This window comes from Zootoca vivipara, chromosome 4 (genome assembly GCF_965207765.1).
Source record: "Zootoca vivipara chromosome 4, rZooViv2.hap1.1, whole genome shotgun sequence".
NCBI lineage: Eukaryota > Metazoa > Chordata > Lepidosauria > Squamata > Lacertidae > Zootoca > Zootoca vivipara.
The window spans coordinates 89,288,445-89,311,250 of NC_142587.1; the positions used below are offsets into that span (position 1 = coordinate 89,288,445).

The window sequence follows — 22,806 nt, forward strand, 5'->3', positions numbered from 1 at the left end:
GTTCCAGACGGGTCTGCGGAGTACTTAAACTGAAAATACTCAAACCGGGGCGTACTTAAACCGAGGTATGACTGTATATTGCCAGGTTAAAGATTATGGAGCCAGTATCATGGTATGGACTTGAATCGCCTGGCCCATCATGATTTGTGAAATATTGCCAGGTAAAAAACTATGAAACCCGCATCATGATATGGATTTCAAACCATTTTTGGATGATGCATTGCCCAACCCTACTACAAAGCTAAACCATGTAGCGCTAAACCATTGTTTAGCATAGCCTTGACCAACCTGGTGCCCTCCAGATGTTATTTACTATCAGCACCATCCAGCACAGCCAAATTTCAGGAATGATGCGATCTGCAGTCCAACAACACATGAAGGGCACAGCAGGTTGGGCAAGATTGACTCACCATTTATGTCTGAAAACGGGCACAGTGTTTGCCAACCTTCTGGCTGTCTGACCTGCACTTAGTTGGTGGGCAGCCCACAAGTTGGGAAGGCCTAACTCGGAGATTGCATAATTGTAGAGTTTCAAACCTAGACAGCATGACAAACCTAGACAGCAATGACAAACCTAGACAGCATCTTAAAAAGCAGAGACATCACCTTGCCGACAAAGGTCCGTATAGTTAAAGCTATGGTTTTCCCAGTAGTGATGTATGGAAGTGAGAGCTGGACCATAAAGAAGGCTGATGGCCTAAAAATTGATGCATTTGAATTATGGTGCTGGAGGAGACTCTTGAGAGTCCCATGGACTGCAAGAAGATCAAACCTATCCATTCTTAAGGAAATCAGCCCTGAGTGCTCCCTGGAAGGACAGATCGTGAAGCTGAGGCTCCAATACTTTGGCCACCTCATGAAAAGAGAAGAATCCTTGGAAAAGACCCTGATGTTGGGAAAGATTGAGGGCACTAGGAGAAGGGGACGACAGAGGATGAGATGGTTGGACACTGTTCTTGAAGCTACGGACATGAGTTTGACCAAACTGCAGGAGGCAGTGCAAGACAGGAGTGCCTGGCGTGCTATGGTCCATGGGGTCACGAAGAGTCGGACACGACTAAACAACAACAACAAAGAGTTTCAAAATGGCTGCAAGCAAAGGCGGAATACTGCAGGAAGTGAGTTTGCTTTGTGCTGAGCCGCCATGAACCTGACAACGCTCAACTGATGGTTCTCGCTCTCTGTTGTGTTTTTTAAAGTACCTATCCATTCCTGCCGTGGCAGGAGGGGAGGAAGAGCTCTACTACCGAGGGAGCAAATTGCTTGGGAATCACAAAACTACTAAAGGAGGGAGGGCGAGGCGTAAGGTCAAGCCTGGGGGTATCATAAAAATATGACACAGACACATAAATCAGCGCCAGAAGCCCGCAAAGAACCTCGGCAAGACGGAGAGCAGCATTAAAAGCGCGGAAGGTCAACGGTAAGGTTTTGAAACACTGGGAGAGTAACTACACAAATACGAAGACACTGTGTGTAAATCTCAAGATTAAAGAAGCTAGAGGCATGCTAAATCATGTGTATAGGAACAGGAAGAACTATCCTTCCGAGGGAGCCCTGCCAGTATGATGGAAGCTCTAACAGCTAAGTGATAATGGTAGGAAGGTACCTGGAACATTTGCACTGAGGCAAAGCATAGAATCATAGAAACGTAGAGTTGGAAGGGATCCCAAGGGTCATCTAGTCCAACCCCCCGCAATGCAGGAATCTCAACTAAGGCATCCATGACAGATGGCCATCTAACCTCTGCTTAAAAACCTCCAATCAAAGAACACTCCGATTGTGTTCTGCTACTAGAAAAGTTTTTTTAAAAAAAGAGAGCGATCCCTAAGTATTCCTTCTGAGTATGCTACTCGTTTTTAATTAAAACTGGAGACCTGCTAAGCATTTCTGTTAGAAACCAGAGGGAGTAAGGTGGTCTAATTGGCCTCCAAGACCTCAAGCTATGAGCCTTGTTACTGGAAGGCTGTGTGCTGTTTTCTGAAAGCGCTTGCGGGAAAATAACCAATTATGCACACACAAAAATCTGCTTTGGCTCTGTTTACATATGGCCTACCTCACCTATTATCTGAACTGAAAGGGCTCCCCCGCCCCCCAATGCAAATGTATAAAGGCTGCCTGTCTCAATTGACAACACTGTTCTCAGCATGGAATTATGTCAGATCGATTTGCATCTCATGAGACCTACTCCTTAGTAGTAGTTATTATTCTGCACTTTTTAAAAGCTACCTGCACCATCTTTTAAGGAGGTCATGCCTGAATTTTAATAAATCAGTAACAATATTTTGCATTTAATTAGCACTTTATAGGGCAATGCTAATGCTAAACACACTTACTAGGGACTGAGATTGCAATCCTTATTTGGGACTGATGGAATGGGCCGGATCTGTCTATTCCACTTCCCCTGAGTTTCATTCTTTCAGTCTCATTCTTTCAATTATCAACATTTCCATATCAGCTTGGAGTTTGTTTGTTTTTTTAAAGCCATCATGAAAATGCACCAGCACTTTATTATGCATTTCTACCAATAAATAAAAATAAAATAACAAATTAAAAAATGTATTTTTGCAAGTGATTTCCCGTAATGCAACACATTTTTGCTTTACAATTATGCACAATTGCACACTATGCACCCTTTCCCCCAATATATACATTTCTGGTTATTGAACTGGGTTGCAAAAATCCAGGAAAAACATGAATTTTGATGGACAGCTGAATTGTTTCAGAAAGTTTCAGAAAGAGTTGAGTTAACCTATGCCTAGCAAAGGGGTCACACTGCAACCTACTTCTTTTTTTGCACATGTGCAAACCAGAGAAACTGGACAAGGACTTGGGTTCAAATTCCCACATGAAGCTCACTGGGTGACCTTGGGACCAGTCCCCATCTCTCAGCCTAAGCTCCTCTGCCAGGTTGCTTTGGGGTTAAATGAATGGGAAGAACCATGTACGCCACCTTCAGCTCCTTGCATCAGAGGGTGGGATATAAATGCAGTAAATTAAATATATAAAATAAAATAAGTAACGGGCACTTTGCACACAATACAACAAAACATGCCAGCACGGCAACCATTGCATGTTCTCTCCCGCCCATCCCTACCCCCAAATTACATCTGGAAAGTGATGTGACAGGAGTGCTCAGAATCCGAAAGTGTGAGATCCCAAGTCTCTGCATGACTATATGGGAGTGCTCAGTGTTGCATTACTAATATTAAATGAGTACGCGTGACTGCACTGAAAAGATTGTTGCAGGCTCCATAGCAGACATGCCGGCCTCTAAATGTCCATCATCCTCAATGTCTCCAATTTCAGAGTTACAGGCTGATACCAGTGTGCCAGCCAAAGCTGTATCGGACAGTATATTATCGACGTTTTCAAAACAGCACAAAAAGTCCTTTCTCTATCAGAGTGAAAATGCACACGTCTGTGCGTGCATGGTGTTGTTGTTGTTTTTTTAAAAAGCTGATGCAGGTTGTTACTTATGCAGCAAAATCTACACACACACACACACACACACACACACTGCACTGATGTGGTCCATGCTATAGTAGATATAGCAGGCAAATTGATGGATAGAGCATACAAGGAAGAAATTGAATACTGCGGGGGGGGGGGAACCCTATCAAGCAAAAAATTGTTAGCCTGGGTCCTGATAGGGGGAAGCAACATCAACAATGATCCGCTAATATGCACTTATGCAACAGTAGGAGAGCGGACTGTCTGTTTCAGAAGAGTAAGTGATACATCAGGAAATGCAGGCGCGAGGGTATCTGAAAGGCGCAGGAGGATGAGAGGTAGCTAAAGCAAGAAGAGTCCTTAAAATGATAACAAGGCTATTTTGACATCTGCACGGTAGTGGGTGCATGTTTGAAGCTGCAAAAATGCAAATGCCGAATGCAGAGTTTGACCGCCTGAACCATGGCAAAAGGCGCCCTGCTGCATCAGACCAAATGTGCACTTTGGCCAGCATCCTGCCTTCCATAAGGGCCAACTTAATGCTTCTGGGAAACACACAAGGACGGTTTAAAAAAAACAAACAAAAGCAGCCCTCCCTTCAATGACTGCGATATTCAGTGACAGCGTTAGAAATTAGCCAGGCGCATTTTGCACCTGGCTTTCGACCACGTGCAACCAAGCAAAGATGTCCGAGTACCAGGATGGCACCTGGCATCTCCACCTTTTGGAGGCACCTTTTGGGGATCTGGACTGTTTTCACACTCTAGAATTCTATCAGCTATATTTCATCTGCACTTTTCAATTGAACTTCAGGGTCCAAAATGCTCTTTCTGTGCAGCTTGAGCAGGAGCAGTGAACGACGTTAAGAGTTAATTGTTGTCGCTTGCTGTTACTTACCCCACCCCACTGCCCTGCTCACAGTTGTGAAGAATATCCTTACATTATGAGTGGTCCATGTCACCATTAACAAAAAAGAGGTCAAAATGGGCTGATAAATATGTGGACTGTCCCTGGATCAACTGACTTTTCATCTTTAAGTTCTCAAAGCTCTTAACCTAGCTCAAGGTTGTTATCTGAACTAGTCAGATGCTAAACTGAGAATCAATGACCATTGTTTGAAAAACAAGACACTGCAGCCGTCTTGCCCAAAAACGGCAACTAGGCATTCGGTTTTGGCGACTGCAGCCATGGTTTAAGGAGCCATTTGGCACCTAGCTTATACAGCGGGACCTCGAATGAAATCCATTCCGAATGCACACTCGTAGGTCGAAAACTTCGTAAGTCGAGTTTCCCATAGGAAAAGCAGTTTCCCATTGGAATGCATTGGAAGCGGAAAAATTCGTAAGTCGAGGAAACCGCATCTAGCCGCTAACGGGTTTTCCGTTCAGATGTCGGGAAAATCGTAAGCGCGCGACCACTTTTTCCGCTCATAAATCGAACTCGTCGGATGTCGAGGAGCTCGTAAGTTGAGGTCCCGCTGTATAGCTGAGTTTCTAACACTGTTCAGTGATACACTGTCTCTAAATATGGAGGTTCTATTAGGCCATTATAACTTGAGAGTCCCATGGACTGCAAGAAGATCAAACCTATCAATTCTGAAGGAAATCAGCCCTGAGTGCTCACGGGAAGGACAGATCCTGAAGCTGAGGCTCCAATACTTTGGCCACCTCATGAGAAGAGAAGAATCCTTGGAAAAGACCCTGATGTTGGGAAAGATGGAGGGCACTAGGAGAAGGGGACAGGACGAGATGATTGGACAGTGTTCTCGAAGCTACGAACATGAGTTTGACCAAACTGCAGGAGGCAGTGGAAGACAGGAGTGCCTGGCGTGCTCTGGTCCATGGGGTCACGAAGAGTCGGACACGACTAAACAACAACAACAAACTAATAGCCACTGGTGGACTTACCCTCAAAAACTGAAAAAAGAAAGCTAAGACAGCCCTGAGATCTATGGATGAAGGGTGGTAAGCAAATATTAAAAAAAACAAAAACAAATAAAAGTAAAATCAAAAAAGCTCCTCAGACGGAGGGGGCAGGAACTGTTAGTTGCAATTCCATATTTGGGCTCCTCACAGTGGTTCTGCCAAAGTGTTGCAGAGAGCAGGCCGTGGCGATGCAGCGAACAAGCCGGTGCTGAAATGTTCGAAGAAAAGAGGTTGGGAGAACGTAGATATCCAATAATAGTCATGAGGTGTACATTGCTAATGAGGTGTTAAGGAAAATCACACCACTGAACTGGCAGAAGTCTTCCATCAGCCTCCCTGCTGAAGTGATAATCCAGCTTTTGGCTGCAATCCTGCACATAATTAGGCTTCTTATATTCCAGCATCTTCAATGCGAATTAAGCAACCGAAGTCTGTGCAGGATCGCAGCAAGGGTTTTTCTTATTCCCCCCCCCCAAGGTGCAGAAAAATGTTCTCTTCACCTGGATTAACTCATTCAGAATTTAGAAATCAACTGGGATTTGAGAAAGCAGGCAAACCCTCCTCTCTTTCTCCCCCTCCCAGTCTATGAAGATACCAAGATTATGACTGTGATTATTTTTATAAAGTACATGCATATTTATTTCTCATGTTGACAGGGCTGAAATAATCTGTTTAACTATTATGGCTGTGAAATGTCAAACATGCTTTGGTTTCTCAGAGCACGATGTAGTCAAAAAGTTAAGCATTTCCAAATCCCTTTCCTTTCAATGGGCAGTTAAGCACATCCCCAAATCCCCCCCCCCCGTTGGAGTCAGTAGGCCTTTAAAAGTGCTTAGCTGCAGCTGGATCATGCCCTGGTTTAAATGTGGGTTTAAAACTAATGCGGTTTGGCACATATCATGACTAATCCCGGAAAGATCCATGGCTAATCTAGGCCCTGACATTGACCCATCAGTCGATCGAGGTTGGATTGACTTCAAAAGCATCAATACCCTCCAATATTGCTAGAGACAGGGGGGGGGCAGAAAAATAGAGGGAGGTGGGGGAGGGAACACCTTTATTTGCTGCCGGGATGGCAGCTGGAAGTAGTGCAGAGGCAAATTCAGAGGTGCAGAGTCGTTAGGGTAAGGAAAAATGAAAAGATGCAGTGCCTTCATGAGAATCACAGCCATTCCCCCTTCTATGAATATACAACCTTCTAAAATTCTACAATACCTTGGATCCCAAATGCCTTGGTACTCAGACGTTTTGGCTCCCGAATGCCGCAAACTGGAAGTGACTGTTCCAGTTTACGCATGTTCTTTGGAACCCGAACGTCCAACGTGGCTTCTGATTGGCTGTAGGAGCATCATGCCAGGGCCGTCTCTAGGCCTGGGCTGGGTGGCGCAATGCACCAGGGCGCCTGGCCACCAGGGGCGCCGAACGGCTGGTGTCTGGGAGCAGCTGCTGCCGGCACACGCTGCTGCTGTGGCTCCGAGAGAGGAAAGGCTTTGAGCGATATGCTGCTGCTGGCTGCTTGCAGCTGAGGCAGCCAGCTCCAGGTGCCTGCATGTCTCCTATCAGCTAAGCTTCCTCTCCTCCTCTCCTTGCCCATGAAGCAGAATCAGCGAGACTCCTGCCTAGAGTGGCACCACGCGCCTGCTGCCACTCTAGGCAGGAGTCTCGCTGATTCTGCTTCATGGGCCAGAAGAGGAGGAGAGGAAGCTCAATGGCCGCGCACTACTGCCGCCCGACGGGGAGGGGAGGGAGGGGGTAAGCCAAGCGCCTTTGTACGGGCCACTCTCCTTCCCCTTCCCGTCACATTAAATTCCAGGAGACCCGAGATACAGAAAACCCTCTTTCTGCAGGAGGGGAGGCTGCTTCTTGCTTTTCACTCAACTCCCCCAGCCCTTCACCCCACCCCGGGCCTGCGGCCGGTCATTCCCTCTGAGGGACCTCTAGCCAGGCGCTGGTCTCTGACGTTCATGATCCAAGTGGAGAAGGAGCAGGAGCCGGAGGGGACGCTCGGTCACAGGAATGAGAAGGCTTGCAATGAGAACCTGACCGAAGATTGCCTGGTCCTGCTCAGTAGGAGGAGGAGCAGCCCCATCCCGGGCTGGGGGGAGGGAGGGGGAAGGGGAGCCCTTGCTGGGAATGGGGGGCGGGGTGGAGGGGCGACGTGGCACGGCACGGGGCAGGACAGGACAGGGGGCCCAGCCTGAAGCTAGCTAACAATACAAATCAGGGAACAATGTCGAACACAGCAAGCGTGTGTGTGGGAGGGTGAAGGGACCCCTGTGGGGTGGGGGGCACCCGAGGGATCCCTGCACCACGGCGCCAGATAGGCTTAAGGCGGCCCTGCTTCCTGCAGCCAATCGAAAGCCGCGCCTTGGTTTCCAAACATTTTGGAAGTCAAACGGACTTCCGGAACGGATTCCATTCGACTTCCAAGTCAGCACTGGAATTTTATGCAATTATAATAATTGGGGATGCACTGCAACAGTCAACGCAGAACCCACACACAAGAGCGACTGGAGGGATAAACTGCAATTAATGTCCTCTGCTACTTATTAAAACCCACCCCACAAGTTGGACACGAAGCACTGCAGGAGTGGGGATGAGATGGGCCTTGGGACAATTCTCTGATTCTAACCCTAACGCTGGGGAGGATAGATTCCCAAACTTGAGTGTTAAACAGCGTCAAGGACGCATTTCAATCAGAGAGCCGTTGAAATGTTCCCCCCTGAAGCACTGCCTAGCTCTTCCTTCTTTGAGAGCGCTTGAATGCCATAACAATTTGTATATGCAAAGCGAGATGTTATTGAAGAGCCCAGTGTGTGTGTAAGAGCCACATATCCCAAGGCAAAACTGGCATTTACACTCTCATTACATCCACTTCGCGCTCCGCACTTAATCCTCACCTGTATGTGCTCAGGTGCTTCTAAGGCAAGATATGATGTTAAATTAGAAATTAATATTTTAATAAATGCCCATTTATTATGAAACTTTGAATGCTAATAAATAACAGGAAGAGATTGTGCATAACTAATTTTATGTATGCTACTAAGGCTGCATGGACATTATTGGCACAATATTGGAAAGAAGAAGGTGTCCCAACTGAAGAAGATTGGCAAGTTAAATGAATGGAATTTGCTGAAATGGCAAAACTGACAATGAAACTAAGAGGAAGAGATGACAACGAATTTAAAGAAGAATGGAAGATGTTTATTGCATATTGTCAGGGGGGTTGTTGCGGCTACTCTCGAGTAAAGACGCTCCAGTCCGCACTGTCTTTAAGAGTTTTATTGTGCATACTATTTACAGAGCAAAGATAACAGAAAACATGACTGCCTAGTCCAAGTCAGAACCCGGTAATGGCTTCCGCCTGCTTTTCGGCCAGCATAAAAGCCTGGGCACCCCAAAACGCCGCCCCTTCACCCTATGTGTGGGTGCGTGCCTCAATTCGGGCGCCGGAAGGAGAGGTTTCCCCTCTTGCTGGCTGGGGAGGCGCCTGGGCTCCAACGTCTCACTGAGCCCCTCCTGCTCTGTTCCCCATAGCATTGAGAGGGCTCAGACACCTCACTGAATTTTGTAATTTTGTTATGCGATGGATAGTAAGTAATTTAAACAGGTCACAAACTGAACAATGGACATGCGGTAATTTGACAAACAATGGAACCAAGGAAGGGACTAGAGGGAAGTCAATTTGTTTTGTTTTATTCTTGTATTGTTATTGTTTTTTATTGTTTGTTATCTTTGGAAAATCAAAAAATTGTTATATATATATAAAAACAGAGATTGTGCGTAACTAAGAATGGTCTGAGAAGCTAATTCCATCCCGTTTCACTTGCGGCGGCTCTCAACCATGGATCTGTTCCATTGTGTCCAACCCCTTGCACATCATTGTATCGCGACCCATTGTAAGTATTGTGTACACACTGTGTCCACTTTTCACGTAAATTTGCAGAGTTTTTTCAGTGCATTCGCCAGTAAAAATCACACTTTATATGCATCTTTTATGCAACGTACATATTTCCATCACCAGAAAACGTGTTGCAAAATCCAAAGACCAGAAGTCATGTTCCAATCCACTGGCAAGTTTGAGAGCATTAGGTTGGCCCGATGCAAAAGACAGAACATACAGTATATTCCTGCATATAAGACTACCTTTTAACCCAGGAAAATCTTTTCAAAAGTCGGGAGTCGTCATATACGCCGGGTCGTTTTATTAATACGGTGAGTATATCCCAAATTATATTTTAACTTGAAAAGTTGGGGGTCGTCTTATACACCCAGTCGTCTTATACGCCGGAATATACGGTATGTATTCTTCTCCCCGCCCCCCAATCCCTGTGTTTAACCTTTTTTTACAACTTCCAAGTGGGTGCAGTCTATCAGTCAGTTTGGAATTTGATTCACTTAGTCCTGGAGCTACAATTAAAATTCAGCAACCCCCCCCCCCTCCAAATGATGCTACTTTTCAGCAGCCGAGGCAATCTTTGAAGCATGGGAAGAAAAAAGAGGTGTTGTAGCAGGTGTTATGGTCAAAACGAGTGAAATATTACTTGCAATCGGATTACACCGGGCAAGTCCCAGCAAGCTTTATTATATATTTTCAACACCAGCATGCAAAACATCATTTCTCACTCACGCTTTTCAAAAATAAACAGAACTCCTGGCTTGCCCCACCCAACTCGCACGCGCGTAACTAGATACCAACAAATACTTCTGTCGGGGGAAATCCCCGATTTTGCTGATGCCACCACGAGAATTCTTGAAGTTACCAGCCGGCGGTAATCCTATACTGTCTCACAGTAAAATCCCCTTCGCTTCCAACCGTCCCAGAATCAGACTCAACAGCCGACAAATACCACCGTTTTGGGAACGGAGGGATAAACAATGGATGCCCACCAACAAAGCAAAGCACACAAACACACACGGTTCATCTTATGCATGCATAGGTGGATGAAAGCTGCGTTATGCCTGGATTCACCCCTAAGGACCGTTGGTGCAGGCCAAAAATTCACACAGGCCTACCTGTTCCTGAAGATCTGCTGAACAAGGCCTTCTGGTTGTTCCATCAGCTGCACAGATGCACATTGCCTTTTTCCAAGATGGCGCCCAGACTTCAGAATCCCTTCTCCACTTGAGATAGGTTAGGGACTATCTGTGGCATCAATTCAGGATCTATAAAGGACTCACTTTGTCCACCTTTGTCGCAATACTGGGCTTTCAATGCCAACCTCCCCTCAAAAAACATTTCCTGCTCGCTGCCTGTTTACATTGGCTTGGCCCCAGGGTGGATAAAAATCAATGTTTTTTATTATTATTATGTAAGTCAGATTTTTTAAATTTTTAAATTGGATTTTTAAAATAAAATGCTTTTGGAAGAAAAACCTTTCTAAAGATACTTTTCTGTTTAAGTTACATTATAGTCCAAATGTAATTCATCAGGAAATAAGGATTTGTTTTAAGTTTTTCATGTGTGCTAAAACTCAGTCTGTTTTTTGTTTTGTTTTTAAACCCTTTTAATCACACATCATTTAACAACATGGAACATATGCTATAATGTTACTGTTTTAGTTAAGTAAATTGTTTAAACTGTTATTAAGGAAGTGGTTATTTTTCTCCTTCCAATAAACAGAAAAGTTGTCCAAATGTAAACAGTTAACTTATTAAACCTCACAATAATTTCATAATTATCTGCCTAGGTATTTCTAATAGCATAAGCAAATCAGTAATTTTTGATATAGCTGTAAAAACTACTCTGAAAATTTATTATTCCAAAAATGAAGCCTTCATCTGGTTGTAAATATTAAGATTATATCAGCAAGAATGAATCTTTCTGTAAAAAAAATAAAATGATTTAAATAAATTCTTACTGACTCGTGATTTAAATCAAGTCTTACTGACTAGTGATTTAAAATGTGATTTAAATCGATTTGATTTAAATCAAATCCACCCTACTGAGCATGCCCTTAAACATTGCCACATTTCTTTGGATGCCAGGACTAGTCACCTACCCCTCTTATCCAGTCTGAACAGAGGAGAGGGGCGAAGGGTTTTGCTGTGCAATTGGTATTTGTTATGTACTGAGTTGAATCCTGGAATAGGATCCAGAATGCAGCAGTCTGATTGGTCTGCAGGAGCCACCCAATCCAGCTCCAGGTGGAAGGGAATCAGCGACCTGATTGGATCTCTCAGCGGCCTTTGAAACCATCGACTGTAACATCCTTCAGGACTGTCTAGAGGGGCTGGGAGCTGGGGGCACTGTCATACAGTGGTTCCGCTCCTTCCTCCTGGGCCGTGTTCACAAAGTGGTGGTGGGGGATGAGTGTTCAGACCCCTGGGCTCTCACTTGTGGGGTGCCTCAGGGTTCTGTCCTCTCCCCCATGCTTTTTAACATCTATATGCAGCCGCTGGGAGAGATCATCAGGGGGTTTGGGCTGGGTGTTCATCAGTATGCTGATGATACCCAGCTCTACCTCTCTTTTAAATCAGAACCAGTGAAGGCGGTGAAGGTCCTGTGTGAGTGCTTGGAGGCGGTTGGAGGATGGATGGCGGCTAACAAATTGAGGTTGAATCCTGACAAGACAGAAGTACTGATTTTGAGGGACAGGGGGCGGGCGGGTGTGGGGGACTCCCTGGTCCTGAATGGGATAACTGTGCCCTTGAAGGACCAGATGTGCAGCCTGGGAGTCATTTTGGACTCACAGCTGTCCATGGAGGCACAGGTTAATTCTGTGTCCAGGGCAGCTGTCTATCAGCTCCATCTATTACGCAGGCTGAGACCCTACCTGCCCGCAGACTGTCTCACTGGAGTGGTGCATGCTCTAGTTATCTCTCGCTTGGACTACTGCAATGCGCTCTACGTGGGGCTACCTTTGAAGGTGACCCGGAAACTGCAATTAATCCAGAATGCAGCAGCTAGACTGGTGACTGGGAGCGGCCGCCGAGACCACATAACACCAGTCCTAAGAGACCTACATTGGCACCCAGTACATTTCCGAGCACAATTCAAAGTGTTGGTGCTGACCTTTAAAGCCCTAAACGGCCTCGGTCCTATATACCTGAAGGAGCGTCTCCACCTCCATCGTTCTGCCCGGACACTGAGGTCCAGTGCCAAGGGCCTTCTGGCGGTTCCCTCACTGCGAGAAGTGAGGTTACAGGGAACCAGACAGAGGGCCTTCTCGGTAGCAGCACCCGCCCTGTGGAACGCCCTTCCATCGGAGGTCAAGGAGATAAACAACTACAGTACCTGACATTTAGAAAACACCTTAAGGCAGCCCTGTTTAGGGAAGTTTTTAATCTGTGATATTTTAATGTATTTTGGTATTTGTTGGAAGCCGCCCAGAGTGGCGGGGGAAGCCCAGCCAGATGGGCAGGGCATAAATAAATAAATAAATAAATAAATAAATAAATAAATAAATAATCTAGTCCAACCCCCTGCAATGCAGGAATCTCAACTAAAGCACCCATGACAGATGGCCATCCAACCTCTGCTTAAAAACCTTCAAGGAAGGGGAGACAACAACCTCCCAAGGGAGACCATTTCCACTGTCAAACAGCTCTTACCATCAGCTTGCTCCATCCTCCACGTCACAGCCCTTGAGATATCTGAAGATGGCTATCATATCTCCTCTCAGTCCTCGGTCCAGTATACCTGAAGGAGCATCTCCACCCCCATCGTTCAACCCAGACACTGAGGTCCAGCGCCGAGGGCCTTCTGGCGGTTCCCTCCCTCCAGGAAATGAGGTTGCAGGGAACCAGGCAGAGGGCCTTCTCGGTAGTGACGCCCACCCTGTGGAATACCCTCCCACCAGATGTCAGAGAGAAAAACAGCTACCAGACTTTTAGAAGACATCTGAAGGCAGGCCTGTTTAGGGAAGCTTTTAATGTTTGATGGACTATTGTATTTTAATATTTTGTTGGAAGCAGCCCAGAGTGGCTGGGGAAACCCAGCCAGATGGACAGGATATTAATAATAATAATAATAATAATAATAATAATAATAATAATTCCAGGCTAAACATATCCAGTACCCAACTCCTTCAAGCGTTCCTCATAAGGCCTGGTTTCCAGATGCTTGAGCACCTTGGTCACCCTCCTCTAAACACATTCCACCTTGTCAACATCCTTCTTAAATTGTGGTACTCAGAACTGGACACAGTATTCCAGGTGTGGTCTGAATAGCCTAGAATAGCATTAGCTTTTTTTGCTGCTGCTGCATCACACTGTGGGGACTCATGTTAAGCTTGTGGTCCACCAAGACCCCTAGATCATTTTCACATGCACTACTGGCAAGCCATGTGTCCCCCTTCTTATGAAGCACTGTGATTGCTATATAAATATCTTTATTTTGACTTCAATTACACTTACAATCCCATCCTTCCCAAGGTGCTGATGTCAACATATATGGAGTTTTATTCACATTTCAACCTCACAACAACTAGACACCAAGACTAGACACCAAGAGATAGTGACTGGTTCAACGTCCACCAGTGGGGCTCATGGCAGAGGAAGGAACTGAATGTGTGCCTTCCCAATCCCAGCCTGTAACACTAACCACTAAACCACACCACCCTGTTTGTTTGTTTGTTTGTTTGTTTGTCTGTCTGTCTGTTTTTAAGCACCAGATGAAATCAGATTTATTTACTAGGTTCAATTAATTCATCCCCTTTTCTTGTGCTGCTGCTTAACATTTTTTTTAAAAAAAATCCATTTGTGTCACTTTATTGATTAACTCGTTATTTTAAATAATAATGTAAGCAGCCCAGAGGGCTGTTGTCTAAAGGAAGAAGTACAAATATTTCATTAAGGAAATAAATAAGCCCCACATATATGTTTATTAGTATGATTAATACCTACGAACATCTGGCCCTTCGCTCGCAATATATGGATCCAGAATCACTGGCTAAATTGGGGGGGGGGGCTTGTCTCAATTTTTGAACCACTATTCAAATATTTAGCTTCACTGTGCACTAAAGGTGGCAGACACTGAACAATTGTTACTTGGTTTTTATTTATCACCTGCCCTTCACCGTAAGGTCCCAGGGCGTGTCACAACAATGCAAAATATAGCAATAAAAACATTTTCTGACGATAATCTCAAACTGAGTGGGTCCTAAAGCTATCGCCCTCAAGTTCTGAAGTGCCCTGAGATCTACAGGTATAACAGTGGTATACAAATTTAATAAATAATAAAAATTAATAAGAGCCTGGGGTAAAGAGGTGTGTCTTCAGCATATGATGAAGGCTATACAGTATAGTGAAGGTGCCAGACACACCTCCGTGGGGAGGGAATTCCACAAAGAATCTGGCCCACCAGCAACCCCCCAGCTTCAGGTGTGTGTGTGTGTGTGTGTGTGTGTGTGTGTGTGTGACTACCAAGAGGCCAGCCTCTGCCAATTTTAACACCTGAGGAGGTCTGTAGGGCAGTGCCAACTTTCAGGTTTTGTGCAAATCACACCGAGAGACAAGAGCCCTTTGCCTGTATCTTACGCAGGAGTCACTGTATGGCGCATCTGCAACTTGCAATTCACACTAGTAGATGAAAGGTTAAAGAGTCCTTTGCCTTTCCAAGTGCATCTTCCCACTGCCTAATTCTCCACAGGGTGTTTGGGGGTTTTTTTGGGGGGGGGGGAGAGAACAACCATAGACTTCCAGGCAGAAATATGTTGAGGCTAACGGTTTGTCTAAGGCTAAGTGGCTGGAATGAGTTCTCATGACAAATGCAGTTAACAAACATTTTTTTTTAAGGAACACACTCAAAATGTTTGCTAGGGCCTTCATTTCCCTGCAAAAGCCGCTATGCATATTCTCTGAAACTTCTGCTTCTCCCAACCTCCCTCTTTAAAGAGATCAGGGCAACATGCACAGTGCTCCTTGCTCTTTTGATGCTCTGCAACAGCCCTGCAAGGTAGGCTCATACGGCATTAAGGTCACCGGCCGCAAGCTATTAAACCGAGTCAGGATTTGAACCTGGGTCTGCAAGGTCTCAACCGGGCACTCTTACCACTTCACCACCACCGGTACAGCACAATCCTAACCACATCCATGCAGAACCAAGTCTTGTTGAACTGAACGAGGTTTCCTCCCAGCTAAGGGAGCTGAGGATTCCAGCCAGACTCTGCTAATGTTTCAATGCCTCTTCTCTGCGGCTGTGTGTGTGTGAATGAGAGTGCAGCTTTTTCAAGGGAACAGTCTCAGTTCAGCTGTTACTGAACAGTTGATCTTTTCCCCCTTTCTAAATCCAGCAGACCTCTCTCTTTGCAAGTCTCTTATACCAGCAGCAACCTGAGCAATCGCTCATAAAGTTAAGAGCCAGGGCAGCTTGTGTGTGTGTGTGTTGTGTGTGTGTGTGTGTGTGTGTGTGTAATAAAGGAAAAAAAGCACTTGCTAAACGCTGAAGGAAGTTCAATGCCTTGTGCCTGCGGAGAATAAGCCTGCATTGAAGCTGGTTCAGAGATTTTGACAGTACACAAAAGCCAACAGAGGATGCTGGAAAAAAAAATGTGGTTGTTTGATAGCATTGAAAGGAACAAGCACTATGCAATGAGACAGAAAGGAGCAGCCAGCTACACAAGCAATTTCTTTGAAAGAAGGTGAACCGGTGTGTGTGTGTGTGGCTGCCCTGGGTGCAGAGAATTTATTATTATTATTATTACGTATTCCTATTTCCGTGCCTTTGTGCTCCCTTACACTTGCACTCCTTTTAATTGGATGTGGGACGGTGGGGGGAACAAATTTCTCCCAACAACAAAGCCAGAAGCAGGAACAGAGAGAAAGCGGAGCAGAAAGGACCCACAAAAGCAGGCAACAATTGCAGCTTAATCTCTTAACAGGATCGGTGGGTAGTTAAAGGAGAGCCTTTGTTTGCACCTTATATTTCCTTGCTCCCTCCCCTTTAAAAATCACAAGGCGGCATCCCTAGGGGGCTGCAACCCTATACCCCCAGTTACCTGGGAGAAAGCCCCATTGAATTGGGATGGGGGGGGGCTTGCTTCTGAACAAACATTGCACACCATCAGGGCTGTAAAAGAAAGTTTGTAAAAGATATCTCAAAACACACTGAAACTGCAGAGGTGGACCTTTCCAGGCAACGTTTACCAACAAAGTCACAGCACCATCTGGAAAACCCGTTACTTTAGATTTGTTTTAACTGGATGTTTCTCTCCACCCCTTTCTATAATGAGAGTTTTACCCAAGTTGAACAATAAATGCACAAACGCGGGGGTTTAGGAACTTGGAAGCAAAGCTCACAAGATCCTTTGCCTTAGCTGCTAAAATCATTAGCTGCAGAAGCGTCAGGGGGTCTCTTATGCCTTCCCACCCCCACAATGGCTGCGGGGGGGGGGGAGAGAGAAAGAATGACCTGCCAGCTGCCCCCCCCTTTCCCCTTCCCAGCCGCCCTGCCAAATGTTTTTGGGTGTTTTGGGGAAAATGTTTCTAAGGATGCAATCCAATATACACACTTAAACTGGGAGTTAAGACCCACTGAATACCACAGGGCTTGAGTACATACATATAAGGTTGCACTATGTATGACACCCCTGTTTCCTAGCCACCACAAAATTTGCTCTCTGATTTCAACAGGGTGGGGGGGTGTATTTCTCAGGGGAGCCTCTCTGAAACTCTTTTCCCAAGCCCAATGTGTGGGGCGAGAAGAGATGTTGGTGGACCCCTTGAAAGGTCTGGGAAGACTCTCCACATCCGATCTGGAAAACCGTCCATTTCGAACACACGCTGTCACACCGATGGGGAGGGAGTGCACTCTGCACTAGCTCAGGGGCAAGTGGCATCTGTTCCGGGTTTGCTCCAGGAGTGTCTTAGTCCTGCCGCCTAAAGTGCCAGGGCTAGGTAGATGAAAGCCCTATCCTCCCGTCTACAGATACATACATCCGAAATTTTATTTGTATGCCGCCTTTCCACAGTTCAAACCACGCTCGAGGCAGCTTACAACTTGGGGAAAAACCCGCATAACTACAACATAACCGAAGCAGTCATAAACGATAAGTAAAATATTACAAACCACACCATTTCTCCACACAAATCACTACCATACGTGACACACGCGTTTATCTATGGAGAGCGCGGGACCATTGTGATCTATTGCAGGAGGCGGGGAATCAGCCACGGGGCATCTTCTATGACCGTCTCTCCACTCACAAATCCCCTTTGTGCGCGGTCCCCGCGAGGAATCTCCGGCAAAGGAATCTCACCGGTTCGCCCCAGGAGCCGCAGCCGGCGGGACAGCCTCCCCGCTTCCACATCCGCGGAACTCCCCGCCCCAGTGAGTTCCCAGCTTCGGAAGATGCAAACAAGGCGCCTCTCTCTCTCTCTCTCTCCAGCAGCTGCCGGGACGCAGCAGCGAGCGACGATTGCAAAGCAGAAGCGGCTGGTTCTCAATTCTCTCTCCCCACCCCACACCACCTCCTTTGGCAATGCAGAAATGCGCTTCTTCGCTCGTCTTTTCCTGCAAGCAAGCGAGACATCCACCGGTCCCCGCTGCTTCCCCAGCTCCTCGCGCCCGCCCGCGGCAGAAATGCTCCCTTCCCCAGCGAGATCGCCGCTCGACTCCAGCGTTAGCAGGTGAAAACCAGCTCTCTGGCCACCCCCGACAGCATCCAAAAACCTCCCCCCTTCCGACCGTGTTTGAAATAAGCCGCTCGAAGCCCGACACAATAAATATTTTTTTAAAAAGGGGGGGGGGACCAATTGCAACACACGCCGCCGCTCTGCACCTTGCACTGGGGATCCCCCGTTTGCAACGAGGAAAGCACACACGCGCCAAACGCAGAAGGCAGAGACCTAGGAAGCAAGTTAGCAACCCGGTAGAACTGCTTTAAAAATAAAATCGGGCTCTAGGGAAAGAGTATTCTTTCTTTTTTCGGGAGAGGAGAGATACAACACGCACGAACTTTCCCCCCTCTCTTTTGCAACTTGAAAGCAAATAGATATCTCGATGCAAATCAACCTTCTCCGAACACGTTGCTGGGAAAGACGACCAGCCGGTCCGCGTTAGCACGGGGCTCCGGCGCTTCCCACGCTAGCAAGCGGCAGCCGGAGAGAAGCTGGGCTTCTTGCAAACAGTGGCAAGTTTGCAACAAAAAGATGGGAGTGGGGACGGGGTTGGTTGGCTGTATGTGAAAGTTTCGCATGCAACTCTCTCCCCACGTTGACTCCATTGCGGATCCCCCTCTCCAACCCATTCATACAGGCAAATTAAAAGCAAGGCGCCTGTTTTCAAGGAAATAAATAAAGCCCAGCTCACGCACCCTTCCAAGAGGCCGATCAGCTCCGGAGCTTCGCAGCTTCCCTTCTGCATAACGTATCCATGGACGGGGGCGGAAGACGGGGAGCCAAGCGCCGCCGCCGCTGCTTTCTCTCGCCTTCCTGGCGCAGCGCGCAGCGCGGGACTGGTGCCGAGTGGAGAAGCGCTCTCGGTAGCAACTCCTAACTCGGGGGTGGGGGTAGGTGGGGGGTGCGGGGAGGGGAGGGAAAAGGGGGCGATTCCCAGCCCGCGGCGCCGACGATCGCAGCGCAGCCTACCGGGAAGCAGAGCGCGCCAGCGGCTGCAGCCAATGCGGGGAGCCGCGTCTCCTTCGCTCGCCAGCCCAGCAGGGAGAGAGCGCGAGGCGCGGCGGCGCGAAAGAAAAGGCTTGCTAAATGCACAACGCCGGGGATGCTGGGGGGACGGGGGGTGGGGGAAAGCGCACACTCACGTGCACACAAACCCCTTGCACACGCAGACGCGGTGCAACCCAGCCCGGCTTCTGCACCGCCGCCTGAAATGCGCCTGCAAAAAATAAAATAAAATCGCCCCTGCTGCTCCTGCCTCTTCGGCGCTTGCAACCGAGAAGGAGGCAGGCTCCGGCGTGGCTCTTCGCGCTTGTGACAGGCAGGCAGGCAGGCATTCATGCATGGCATCAAGTAAGTCTCATCGCACGCGGCGTCTGGTAGTAAACAAGGATCCCCCACTTTTTTGGCGAGGGGGGGGGGTTTAATGACCCCCTTCCTCCACGCAACTCAAGGTGGTCCCCGCCACACGGCGCTCAGTTTTGCGATGGTCACACAACCGCCCTCTCGGGTAGGTTAGGGCAAAGGTTCATGGTGAACCGGATTTGAACCCAATCCTGACCAGTCTGAAGACTGAGGATGCTGGTAGGTTAGGGCATGTGGGGCGCTGCCCCTAACATCCTCAGCTGGGTCTCATCCAGCCCAGCCTGCTTGCCTTCCTGCTTACTTGCCATGCCAGGGGTTGGTAACGGTACCTGTCAGTTTCCTCCTCCTCCTCCTGACTCTCAGTGTTGCCCCTGGCAGTGGAGAGGATGGGGACAAAACCAGAATGAGTTGGCTCCGCCTATCACTGGCTCTGGCTCCACCCACTGTGGGCTCCCTGCATTCCACCTAGCCAATCTCAATGGGCACCAGCCACCGCTGCAACTCTACCAAGCGCCGTAAAGGTAAAGGGACCCCTGACCATTAGGTCCAGTTGTGACCAACTCTGGGGTTGCATGCTCATCTCGCATTATTGGCTTCCAGCTTCCAGATCATGTGGCCAGCATGAAAAAGCTGCTTCTGGTGAACCAGAGCAGCACATGGAAACACTGTTTACCTTCCCGCTGTAGCGGTACCTATTTATCTACTTGCACTTTGGCGTGCTTTCAGACTGCTAGGTTGGCAGGAGCTGGGACCGGGCAACGGTCAAACCGCCAACCTTCTGATCGGCAAGCCTTAGGCTCTGTGGTTTAACCCACGGCTCCAACGCCCCCGCCACCAAGCGCCATAGAGGGCGCCAAAGCGGTGTAATGGTTAGAGTGTCTGCCTAGGACCTGGGAGGTAAAAGGTAAAGGTAAAGGGGGCCCTGACCATCAGGTCCAGTCGTGTCTGACTCTGGGTTTGTGGCACTCATCTCGCTCTATAGGCCGAGGGAGCCGGCGTCTGTCCACAGACAGCTTTCGGGTCATGTGGCCAGCATGACAAAGCTGCTTCTGTCGAACCAGAGCAGCACACGGAAACGCCGTTTACCTTCCCGCCGGAGCGGTCCCTATTTATCTACTTGCACTTTGATGTGCTTTCGAACTGCTAGGTGGGCAGGAGCAGGGACCGAGCAATGGGAGCTCACCCCGTTGCAGGGATTCGAACCGCCGACCCTAGACTCTGTGGTTTAACCCACAGCGCCACCTGGGAGACAAGAGTTCAAATCCCAAGGCAGCAAAATGCTCCCTGTGGTGACCTTGTGCCAGCCACTGCCTCTCAGCCTAACCTACCTCACAGGGTTGTCGTGCGGATTAAAGGAGAGAGGAGAGCCAGGTGCACTGCGGAGAAAGAAGGTGGGATATATATTAAATAAATAAACTTTCAGAAATTTAACCTGTAAGACAAGTATATTCCCTGCTCCCCCCAAAAAATGCACTCCATCCCCTATATTAAATTTGTAAGTAAAGGTACCACTGTGTATATATATAATTTTTTGACAAAGTAATAATCATAAATAAATAAGAATAAAAATACACCCCACCTCCGAGACCAATCCATTGTAACTACTGTTTACATCTTCCCAAAATTTGGACACCTCTTGCAATGGTTTGACCCCTTTCCATTTTAACAGTACAAATTCTACAAACACACTCCATATCTCCTCAAAATAATTTCTCCTGCATATTCCCCGTCTTGCCTTAATGACACATGTTAATCTATCATTAATAGCTATATCCCATACCTCTTTATACCATTCTTCCATTTTATATTCTGCTTGCCCCCTTCCACTTCCTGGCTATAATAATTCGTGCAGCTGTCAATAAATTTGTGAGCAAGTCTGTGAATCTTCCACCTCATCGTAAATTGATAATAATGCTACCTCTGAACTTTTAGTCAACTTTAACCCAGTGATTTCGATTATCTCCTTAAACACCATTTACCTTTTTAAAAAAACAAAAACATATTTACACCCCCACCACATGTGAACGTAATTCCCTGTTACCCGACATCCCCTTCAACATAACACCGGATATTCCTTGTTTATTTGATTTAATCTGCCTGGTATTGAATACCATCTCAAAATTAACTTATAATAATTTTCTTTTAAAAACGCAATATTTAAAACAGTCCAGAGCACCTATAGCTTGTGTGTGGAATTGCAAGCCGCAGTTGACTGTGGTTTGCCAGTTTGAGATTAACAGTAAACTATGGAGAGACCTGTCAGGAGTAGGCATGGACCAATGGTACCAAGTAGTATGGGAAACAGCCTTACTAGAAAAACTAACCAACAAGCTGAAACTGACACAGGGACAAATAGAAGAGGATGCCTTCACCCCGGTATGGTTCCCCTTTATCACACACACAGCCCAACAAGATAATGACAAAAATTTACCGCCAGCATACAAATCAGTATGGCTAACCTGACCCAAAACTCCACCCCACTCACACATGAAAACAAAGACCATCATAGCCAATCACAAATGAACAACCACACCCTTGGCCGTAGCATTTTTCTTATCCCTATAGCGTGCAAAATAAAAATAAGTGTTTTGAGCATGCCCAGAGTGCATGCTGCTCACCCAGTATGTGCAACCAGAACCTAAACTTCTCAGGTTTGGGGGGGGGGTGCGAGCTCTGCAGGACAGAGGGTGTGATTATCAAGCTGACTTAGATCCCAAATACATCCCTTTTTAAAATAAAAAGTTCTTGTTTTGTTTTGTTAGCAATGCTTAAATTTTATTTATAGATTTTCCAAATGTAAAAGTAATACACCAGTAATACAACATTTTCCCAATTTGCATTCGGTAAGTAATAGTGTGTTTGAGCATGCAGAGTACATTTCTTTCGCCCAACCTGTGCAGAATCTAAACATCTTGGATTGGGGGAAAGTAAAAGATGGAGGACATTATGATCAAACAGGCCTGAATCCCAAATACTGAATCCTCTCTATATACGATGCTCAAAGAAGTACTTTTTGGTCAGGGCAAGCATCTCACTTGAATTAGTACATACTGAGAAAGCTTGCTTCTACACATCACATGATGAGACCTCCAGGAATGTTTCCAGCCAGTGCTGGAACACACTTGGAAAGTTTCCAGCTCTAGTTTATGCTTACTGCTTTTTGTACCGGGTAAGAATCTGCCTGTTTTGCTCAGAGAGGTAATTTATAGCCATGCCGTCATCCTCTGTGGGACCGTCTCCCTACCTGCCCTTTCTCAGCTGAATCTTTTTTTGTTTTTTGTCTTTTATAATTACTCAACTTGGCTTGCTTGGGATAAAAGTGGAACAAAAATGTTTTCTTTGGAGCAAATTTTGAAACTGGCAAAATAGATTTTAGTACAAACATTTCCTAAGCAAAGAAGTGCCTGAAGTTACACTGTTGGAGAATATTATGGCAAATTTCAGAATTGCAGTGAGTGTTGACATTTACTGGCCATTATTATTATTGTTATTATTTTCTTTAAAGACG

General features: G+C 46.7%; 1 protein-coding gene across 5 annotated transcripts in view; it reads right to left on the reverse strand.

Annotated features, from left to right (window-relative positions):
• Positions 1-20,668, reverse strand: part of FAT3 (FAT atypical cadherin 3) — a 452,709-nt gene extending 432,041 nt beyond the window's left edge. For all 5 annotated transcript variants that reach the window (XM_035116283.3, XM_035116282.3, XM_035116279.3 and 2 more), the window contains exon 1: positions 18,632-20,668. The gene's annotated coding sequence lies outside the window, so the exon portion shown is untranslated. The remainder of the gene's footprint in view (positions 1-18,631) is intronic.
• Positions 20,669-22,806: the final 2,138 nt, after the last annotated feature.